A 9,003-nucleotide genomic window follows, 5' to 3' on the forward strand; every position below is an offset into this window, starting at 1 on the left:
GAAATTGAACTTCTGGAATGGTGTGTAACAACTTTTTACCTGTACAGTAATGAGAGAGAGTGGAAACTAAGAATATTGTGCTGAAAAGAAATTTAAAAGTGGAGGAGGAAATTCTTGTCTAAAAGGTAGGGGGTTACGTGTGTGAGAATGTGCCTATCAGAGAAGAAATGATATGTAGAATCTGGTAAAAGACTATGGGAAATTACCATACAGCTATGATCTCCAAAAAATAATCTCAGCCCACCTAAACAAATTTGATATGTCATCACTGAAAATAATTTTTTGTGAACTGTTTATTAATATATGCTGCAGCCACATACATATATATATATTTTATTTATATATATATATACACACACATACATATTATATATATGTATATGTTATAAAATTGACTTTTGTTCACAGGTCTCTTCTGAAAAGCTACTGAGGTATGAAGTGTCAAACATGTCCCTCTGCAATTACCTGAATAAGACACTTTAAAAACTGCTAGGATTGAGTTCTGAATAAGCAGCTGCTGCTTGAAATCCACACTAATACAAAAACACTTAAACTTGCTTTATGCAGTTATTCATGTGTTAGGATTAGGTAACGTTGATCCTTGATTTTCCTGTGGGAATTGACAGTTCTATTTGTTGGAAGATGCACTGGAGAAGTCTTTTATCAGACATTCTCAAACCAAGCCAGTACCAAATTTGGTGTTCTTATGGGTGATATGAGGTAATGATAACTCCAAGAAATCATCGTCTTTTACTGAAGAAATGTGCTGTGACTACAGAGACATAAGAGAGTCCCACCTTTTACATGTAGTAAATGTAATGCTTTACCTGGTAAATTTCATTGGAAAAATTACTCCAATGGCAGTTTAGTCTTAATGTAATTACTGTAACTTGCATGAGTGTGGAGGATGCACAAGGTCTAGTGGTTGGAACATGAGACCAGACAATGCCTCATCCTGCTTGTTATGTGAACCTGTGAAGTTGTTTTTACAACCTTTACAATTTAGGTATCCCTGCCAAGTGAGAGTAAGGCTGTTTATGTACAGCTAAACAAAAGTACTGACTTGCTGTAGAAAACCTGTGCTGGGTGTATTGCCTTACCTGTCTCTTGTTTTCCCCCATTCTTGCAGCACAATGAAATCTTCCAGAAAGGAACAAAATCTACATTGCTAATTTCAGTGATTAATGTTTTTATACACATACACATGCTCACACACACACAGAGGAATTCTTATAAAGTATAATTCTCATAGTTGTTATCATCTCAACTCACATGTAATCTTCTGAAGCTCAATATAAGGCTGTTTTAAAATGTGATACAGAAATGTTTCAAAGGAAAAGAACAAATTTCAGCCTGAGTACCACTGGAGGAAGAAAAGGAGGTAAAGGGTCATACTCTGCTTTTCTGTTGAGACAGAATAGAAATATATCAAGGAAGTAAAGTTCAAGAAAAAGAGGTGGCAGCATATGGCACTTGGCAGAGGCTCTTGCCCCTGTCCAGCGGGATTCAGAAGCCAAGCAGATGGTAACTTCAGCAGAGGCCGCCAGGGCAACAAGGATGAGGTGTGGTGCTGGCTCTGCCTTGCTCGGCCTAGTGGGTCTACAGACTTTTTATGCTGTGAATTCTTGTACTTTATATTGTTTCAACATTTTTGTCACACTATGAGAGATGTGCTGAGTAACACTGGAAACTCTGGGATTGAAACAAAGCAGGCAATGACATCTAAGCAAAAAGGCAGTATGGAGCACCATGAGAATCTGAGGCACATGCACCTGAGTCAGCATTCTGCATCCCACATCACCAGTAAGACCAGGAGGATGATGAGACGGGACTGCTAAGCAAGTAAAACTTCTAATAAGAAATCATCAAAGCAAAGTTTCTTATCTCCCTTACAATTTTTTTTTTCACATCAGGTGCAGCCAGAGGATATATTTACATAGTTCTTTTGCATTCCAAGTAGCCTGAAAACACAAACATTAATAGCTGCACTGATATTCTGCAAGTTCATTATATACAGCATCAAAGAACTGCAAAAGGTTTTTAAACAAATCTGATGTTTGGTTGGTTATATAGTATTATTTGTGCAAATTGAATGGTTGGGAGAGAAGCATTCATGGAGGAACATTGATTTTACACATATGTGCTTCACATTCCTTTAGATCCATTAGGCATTTCTTGCACGAAGAAAATCTAAACCTTGCATGTTATGGTGGAGATACTGAGCATGTCCTTCCACAGTGGAAGGCTCTATTTTGCTGTCATCCTTCTATTATTTTAAAATAAGCATATATAACTAGCTCTAATAGTTGCATCTGTATCCCATGGGCTTGGATGATATTCAACATGCTCTTTAATGAATACTCGATTTTTTTGCGATGATTGTGTTGGATGGATACAGGCTTCTGCTTTTGTCAGTGGAGTTTTATGAAAGGAAATTAGATTTTACTAATACGATGGTCAAGCACGTACAAGTGATAAAGTTTTTATTTTCTGCTCTCTGATGTTTACATGCAAGAATCTCGGAAGTGTGAATAACAAGAATATTTTATACATGCTTGCAGCCACCTGGAAAAATACTTCATCCTGATATCTCAGGTTTCAAAATAGATTTTTTCCATTATTATCAGTTTTACAGGTCATGTTGATAACTAAAATATCAAACTGAAACACTGCCAACACATTTGAAAATATATATATATCTTTTTTTAATGATGGCTATTCTGGTACCTTAGCTCTATATCAGTTTTATATGGAAAGAGGGATATAAAAATTGAATGGTGGGATAATGCCATTTGACATTTACAGTGATATTTTACCTATTTCTCTCAGTCATAGAAACTGAAATGGGGAGTAATTTTTAATGTATAATCTTAAAAACATTGCTAGAGTGGACACAAATGTCAGATCCTAGAATCATCCCTACACATTATCCCCTTTTGGATGGAAAAAGAAAATAAAAAAGAAAATAAAAAAGGAATTGAAAATTGACACTATATGTGATAGTAGAATCAAAACTAGTTCCTGTGGGTTGTTAAGAACATAAAAAAAGAACAATGTGCACAATTGGAGAGAACTTATAGCAGATTTAATGATAAACTGAAATTAGATTTGAAAATAGTAATCATAAAGGCAGCTACTCTTTTCTGTTTCAAATGCTGAAGCAGTGTGTCATGCAGGAAGGAATGCTGTGTATCTGGGGAAGGCAGACATTAAAAATAATCTGATCCTACTACTATCAAGTAGGATCAGTTCCCAAGGAGAGAAGAAGCTCATCTACCAATTTCTGAACTTTTAAAAAACAGAATAAAAAATAAGCATTATAAAAGTGACTCTGATGGAGGTCTGAAGTGGGGTTTAAGAATTAAAGTACTCATCTTTGCAGTGTTATGTAATAAGAACCATAGGTCATTTCAGACCCCACTTCTTTAAATTTCACCTATGCAGTACTGTGGAAACCTATGTTGCAATACTGAACAGTTGTGTAAGTATGTTAATACTGGTAATGCAATTAAATTCTGAGGGAAAACATAAGCTACCTGAACACTAAAAGTTTTTCCACAATACAGGAACCATATATAGGAATCTAGTATAGAAAGTGGTAGAAGTCTCCACTAGGAAAACTAGGAAGTAGAAGGACATCCTCAGGCCCTGACCATTTCCAGCTTCTGTGAGTTTAAACCAAGGTTGCAAAGAACATCTACCATTTTAGCTCCTAGTGCCATCTTTTGCTTCTAATCAGGACACTGACAACTCCAACAACGTTCGCATTTCTAGTGTAACAGTTAGGAGACCAAAAGACGGCAATTGCTGATAGAAAATTTTCTGTGCTATAGAATCCCAGACTGGTTTGGGTTGAAAGGACCATAAAGCTCATCCAGTCCACCTACTGCCATGGGCAGGGACACCAACTAGACCAGGTTGCTCCAAGCCCTGTCCAACCTGGCCTGAAACACTTCCAATTTACACTTCTTTTGCAATTCTTAGTAAGGCTCTTGCTAAGTTAAAGGTGAAATTTGTAAATATCTTAGTCTTCTGTGTTTGTACAATCTCAAAGGTCTGTGACTATGGCAAGAAAACCCTGTTTCAGCAATTAATAGCTGTTTGTAATATAATATTATTTAACCACTGATCCTTGATAAGCATTAAGCTTGTTTTGGTGGAAAAGTCTAAATAATAGAGATTGTTTCTTTAATAAAATGGATGGAAATAACACTTTTATTTACCACCACCACATTTTTTGTAAAGGAAATGCTATTTCATATTTATGTAAATGAAATGTTATTTTTTCTAAAAAAAAAATTATTTTTCCAAAACCGAAAAGGTCTCAAAGAAATGACTGGGTAATCTAACTTAAATTTGTCTGCGTGGTGTTAGGACTCTTCATCAATATTGTCAAGATGTTAAATAATTTGAAGTTTTATTAATGGTGATTATTGCATTTTAATGTCTTCTCAGGATATATATAAGTTTTATGTTGTCACAAGCAAGGTTTTGGGATGTTTCTATTTTCTTTATGGTTACCACAGCAGATGGAAAAGGTTCCTCCCTGAACTGAGTTTTGGAGCTCACACAGGATTTCATATGACTATGAAATCAGATCTGTTACTGTACCAAAGGAAGAGGATGTAGTAATAACAAGCAATGTGTAAAGCATGATTGTGCAGAAGAAGGGGATGACAGAGGAGCTGAGGTGGCAGCTGGAAAGTTTTCTCCAGCTGTAGGTGAAGAAGGCAAGGCATAAGTGGTTAAACTGACAGAACAGAAGAGAAGATTTCATGTCCAGGAAACAAATAAAGGGTTTAGTAAATTATTTGATTCCAACTGTTACAATCCACTTTAATCACAGAGGACCAAGTGAGCTGTCCGTGGTTGATGAATCCTGAGGTTTGAAATATTCCCCAAAACATGGTTAAAACTAAACAAGGTTAAATTTTGATATCAAAAAATTATTATTTTTTTTTTTATTTAACAGTAAAAGAGGCAAAGAGAAAGAGAAAAAAAGAAAGAAAGAAATAGAAAAAGAGGTGGCGGGGGAAGGGAGAGTGACAGAGACAGATTAAAGAGAAACATATCATCACTCTGTGAGTCCCAATGTCTCGTTGCTTCGCTTCATCTGGTCTTCTTAGTGGTGAGGGTCCCCCTCTAAAAAGTATAGAATCAAATGGATTAATATACATTTGAGCAGGTGGGAATGCCTAGGTGCCTCCCCTGGGGAGGGCAAGTTTGACACTGTGTCTTGCAAGGCTCTGGGTCAGTTGCATCATTCTGCATCATGTGCAGTGCTCTGGTGCAGGCCCTGGAGACCCCTTTGATGGGCCATGACACATCTTCTGCTGCCCCTCATGTGGTTGTCCCATAAATGTGGCTTTCCTGGGGTGGGAGGCCCTGCAGCTGGGTCAGTCTGAGCAACGGAGGATGGGTGTTCACTGCCTCTGATCAGAGGCTATGCCACACACCCAAAACCTCTCCTCCCCACTTTGGTGTGGGGGTCTGTGAAAGCCTGGCAGTGGATAAGCCTGTTGCTATAGCCTCCATTTCAAAGGTACTGGGCTTAATCCTCCTGTGGAAGTATTCCTCTTCCCTATTCCAGACCTGAGAATAGTGCCACTTTGACTCATCTCAAATCAACTTGCAGTCCAGGGACTCAGTCAGGAGGCCCATTCAGGGTTTAGTGGTCTTCCGTGCAGCTTTTATGATACAGTTATTCTATAATAGGCAAAAGTCCTTCAAAAAACGTTTAAACCATAAACCGTAACAGTCTCCAACACCAATCCAGGACCCTGACTGGAATAACATGTGAGTTTTGTTATATCTTTGATCCCCCTAAGGCAACCAGACTGTTATGTTGTAGAACTTTCACTGAATGGCACTTTCCCGTGGTACATCCTGACATTCCCCCTTTCTGTGGGTGTGTCTATACCATTGTAATAAGGCCTTTCAGATTCACGGGGTGGAGAACATCCTGATTTACTTGTTTGGATGGTTCCCAGCCTCAGTGGGAATTCTGGATTTGATATTATACCCTGTTCTTATAATATTGTTGTCATTGTGTGTGTGTGCGTGTACATATATACATATATAAAAAATGGTGTGGTACCTAACACAACAAACAAGAATACTAACCATTCCAGACATACATAAGTTGAAATGATAACAGTTTTTCTTTCCAGAATCGATACCTAATTCAATATTATGCTGTTTAATATTTTTAACTAAATTCGAACTGATTTTTATAATAATTTTGTATATGAAAGTATAATGTATATTTGTAATATAGCTAACACTTTTTCAAACTATAGAAGGGAAGATAAAATAGTGAAACCTAGGAGACTGACTGATGTATCTGAACATACTTAAGGATAATGTACACCTATGCAGTGGATGCTTGAATAGCATGGAGGCACAAGTACCTGCTTTATCACTTCCTGAGGTAAAGGTGGTTGACTGCTGTCATGGGGTGGAGCGTAGCAGGATGCTGTGCCCTGGAATGTGGTAAAGCAACTCAAACAACACCCTGTTTGCAAGGCCATCAGTGGTAGACAGGAGGGGAATCATGTGCTGGTTTTTGGTGTTGAATTATGCTGAAACCTGTCTGGCTCACCAACCCCAAATCAGCCTCCTGGTAGTGAGACAAAGATTTGGCAGATAAGCTGCTAAACTGACCTGGAGGCATATGACTGGCAGTCAACCCCTTTACACTGTCAAACTCCCATCCACTTTCTGTAAGGTAGATCCTTCAAACTTATTCCTTCTTTGAGGATGACTCCCTTGGGTTTTGGGGACAGCCATCAAGGATACGCCTCGAGGTTAAGAGAAAGAGATTTGCCCACAGTTGTGGGTATGGGTGAATTACATCAATCTCTAAAAATTTTTCTTCTTGCTAGCTTTAATTTAATTGCTTTAATATTGCTTTGATATAGTGCACTATCTTATCTCATACCATAATAGTAGTTTTAGCTTTTATACTGTAGTAAATAATCTTGACTGAGTTCTTTTTGTCTAATTTTTATTGTTTCATATTTAGCATAATAAATAATCAACTTTTATATAAATATATCTGATTTGAAATCATTAAAATGTGCGGAACAAAGTTCTAAAACTTAAACTATTTACGAAGTCTGGGGCTAGGACTGGATCCTGGTCTCTCTCTGAGAAGGAGTTTAGAAAGCGAGGGGGTCCTTTTCTGCACCTCATGACTCAACAGGAGGGCTTTTTGAATAAACTTTGTCTGAAGTTCCCTCTCCACCCGTGACAATGTCTGTAAGGACTATGGGGTCAGTATGGGCTGTGGGGGCTGTGAAGGGTGTGAGCTCTGTTAGGGCTATAGGGTCTGCGAGCGTATGGAGTCTATGAGTCCTATGGGGGCTGTTAGGTCTTTGAAGGTTATGAGTGCTCCAGCTGTGAAGAGCAAGCCCTGAGTTCCCTTGAGGTTACACAAGAGCAGGAAGGGAATATCTGGCATGGCCACGGCACAGTGGTGACACCCAAAGGCAAGTGAGGTGCCAAGCCAGGCTCCGGCTTACAGGAGCACCCCCAGTTTAAGGGGACTGAGAGGTCTCTGTGGGCTGTGGAGGCTGTAAAGGGCTGAATGGGCTGTGAGGGTTATACTGTCTCCCAGGGCTGTGACAGCCAAGAAATGAACATTTGTTTTTGTATATAATGAATTATTAGTAAGTGGGGAGTTTTTCACATAACTCACTGTAGAGGAATTCCTTGCGGAACAGGGGCATAGGATACCCCAGGAGAGCTTGGGCATCCCAGGGCTGTTGCAGAAGTACCCCTGACGGGGCCTCAGGCTGAAGATAGGCTTGCAAGGCACTTGCTAGCTGGCAGCGTTGAACAGCCTTGGGAAAAGGTATACACTGGTCAGCTCCCCTGCTGCTTAGAGGCTTTCTCACGGGAAAGGGGCGTGAACTTTGAAAAAGTATAATTTGGTGAAGGTAAACAATAAAACTGGAGCATGATGCTCAAATTGTATCAGTGTTCGTGTCGTGACTCTGGCTGGTTCCCCTGCACCCAGGACCCCCCACTGCTAAAACTCACCAGCTTTATCTGGAGAAGGTGGATGACTACATGAGATACAAAGAAGTGAAGCCCAAGTACCTGCTGTGACAATCATGTCTCTGAGCAGTCTAAGCATCGAAAGAAAGAAGTCAATCAAAAGAATCCCACTGCTGAACTATACTGAGGAAGGGAAACTGTATTGATTTAATCTAGAAAATATGTAAAGCATGGCCTAGGAGTAATAGGAATGGAAGAATTTTGATTTTGAATTAAGAATTCATTATCTTGAGAATTTATTTCCAGTAGGAATGACTAGAGGTAGCGTAGTTTGAGGAAGACTCAAACTTCATTCCAATCCAGCTTCTTGAATGCTTTGTCTAGAGCTTGCTTGAGGAGTCCATCCAGCAGCTGCTCAAACCATTTCCACAACAGGCAATGCCAGAGGAAATTCATAATGGCTGTATTGGTTTTGCAAAGAGCCACACACAGCTTGGTTGCCTCTGGATGTTTAGTTATGGGCATGGGTGCTTTGCACATCAGAAAAAATTCACATATATTCATCTTCTGTAGCCTAAGCAGTTGTAGTTTTTGACTGGCACTTTAGCTCATGGAACTGTATCCAGTTTTACAACTCAAAATTGTGTGTAATATGGTTGATTTGCAGGTCATGGTGAATTTGTGGTCATTATTGTATTACTTTGCATCTTCTTTCTTTGTGATTAAAAAGACCAAGTATTTTCTTCTTATTTGTGATTGGTTTTTTTTTCCACCCTCCTAGTTTTCTTCCTCTTCTGCTTTATTTTTAGCCCTTTGTTTTCACATGTTCTTACTCAGCCCTGACACTTTCCAAGCTGTTTCTCCCAGAAGTCACATGATAATGTGAAGCATCTAGGTTAGGACAAAACATACATTTTACTGCTATTTCGCCTAATAAAATGATCAGAAGTTATTTCAGAAAGATGCAAAAGGGTTGTTCAACTATGTCTGAAGAATTGTAGT

At 38.9% G+C, this 9,003-nt stretch overlaps 1 long non-coding RNA gene across 1 annotated transcript in view; it reads right to left on the reverse strand.

Annotated features, from left to right (window-relative positions):
- The window catches only part of LOC108445780, a 12,384-nt gene extending 3,660 nt beyond the window's left edge, over positions 1–8,724 (reverse strand). Inside the window, exon 1 of the long non-coding RNA XR_001860758.1 lies at positions 7,700–8,724. This is a non-coding gene — a long non-coding RNA (uncharacterized LOC108445780). The remainder of the gene's footprint in view (positions 1–7,699) is intronic.
- Positions 8,725–9,003: the final 279 nt, after the last annotated feature.

Source organism: Corvus brachyrhynchos, unplaced genomic scaffold (assembly GCF_000691975.1).
Source record: "Corvus brachyrhynchos isolate BGI_N302 unplaced genomic scaffold, ASM69197v1 scaffold523, whole genome shotgun sequence".
Classification (NCBI taxonomy): domain Eukaryota; kingdom Metazoa; phylum Chordata; class Aves; order Passeriformes; family Corvidae; genus Corvus; species Corvus brachyrhynchos.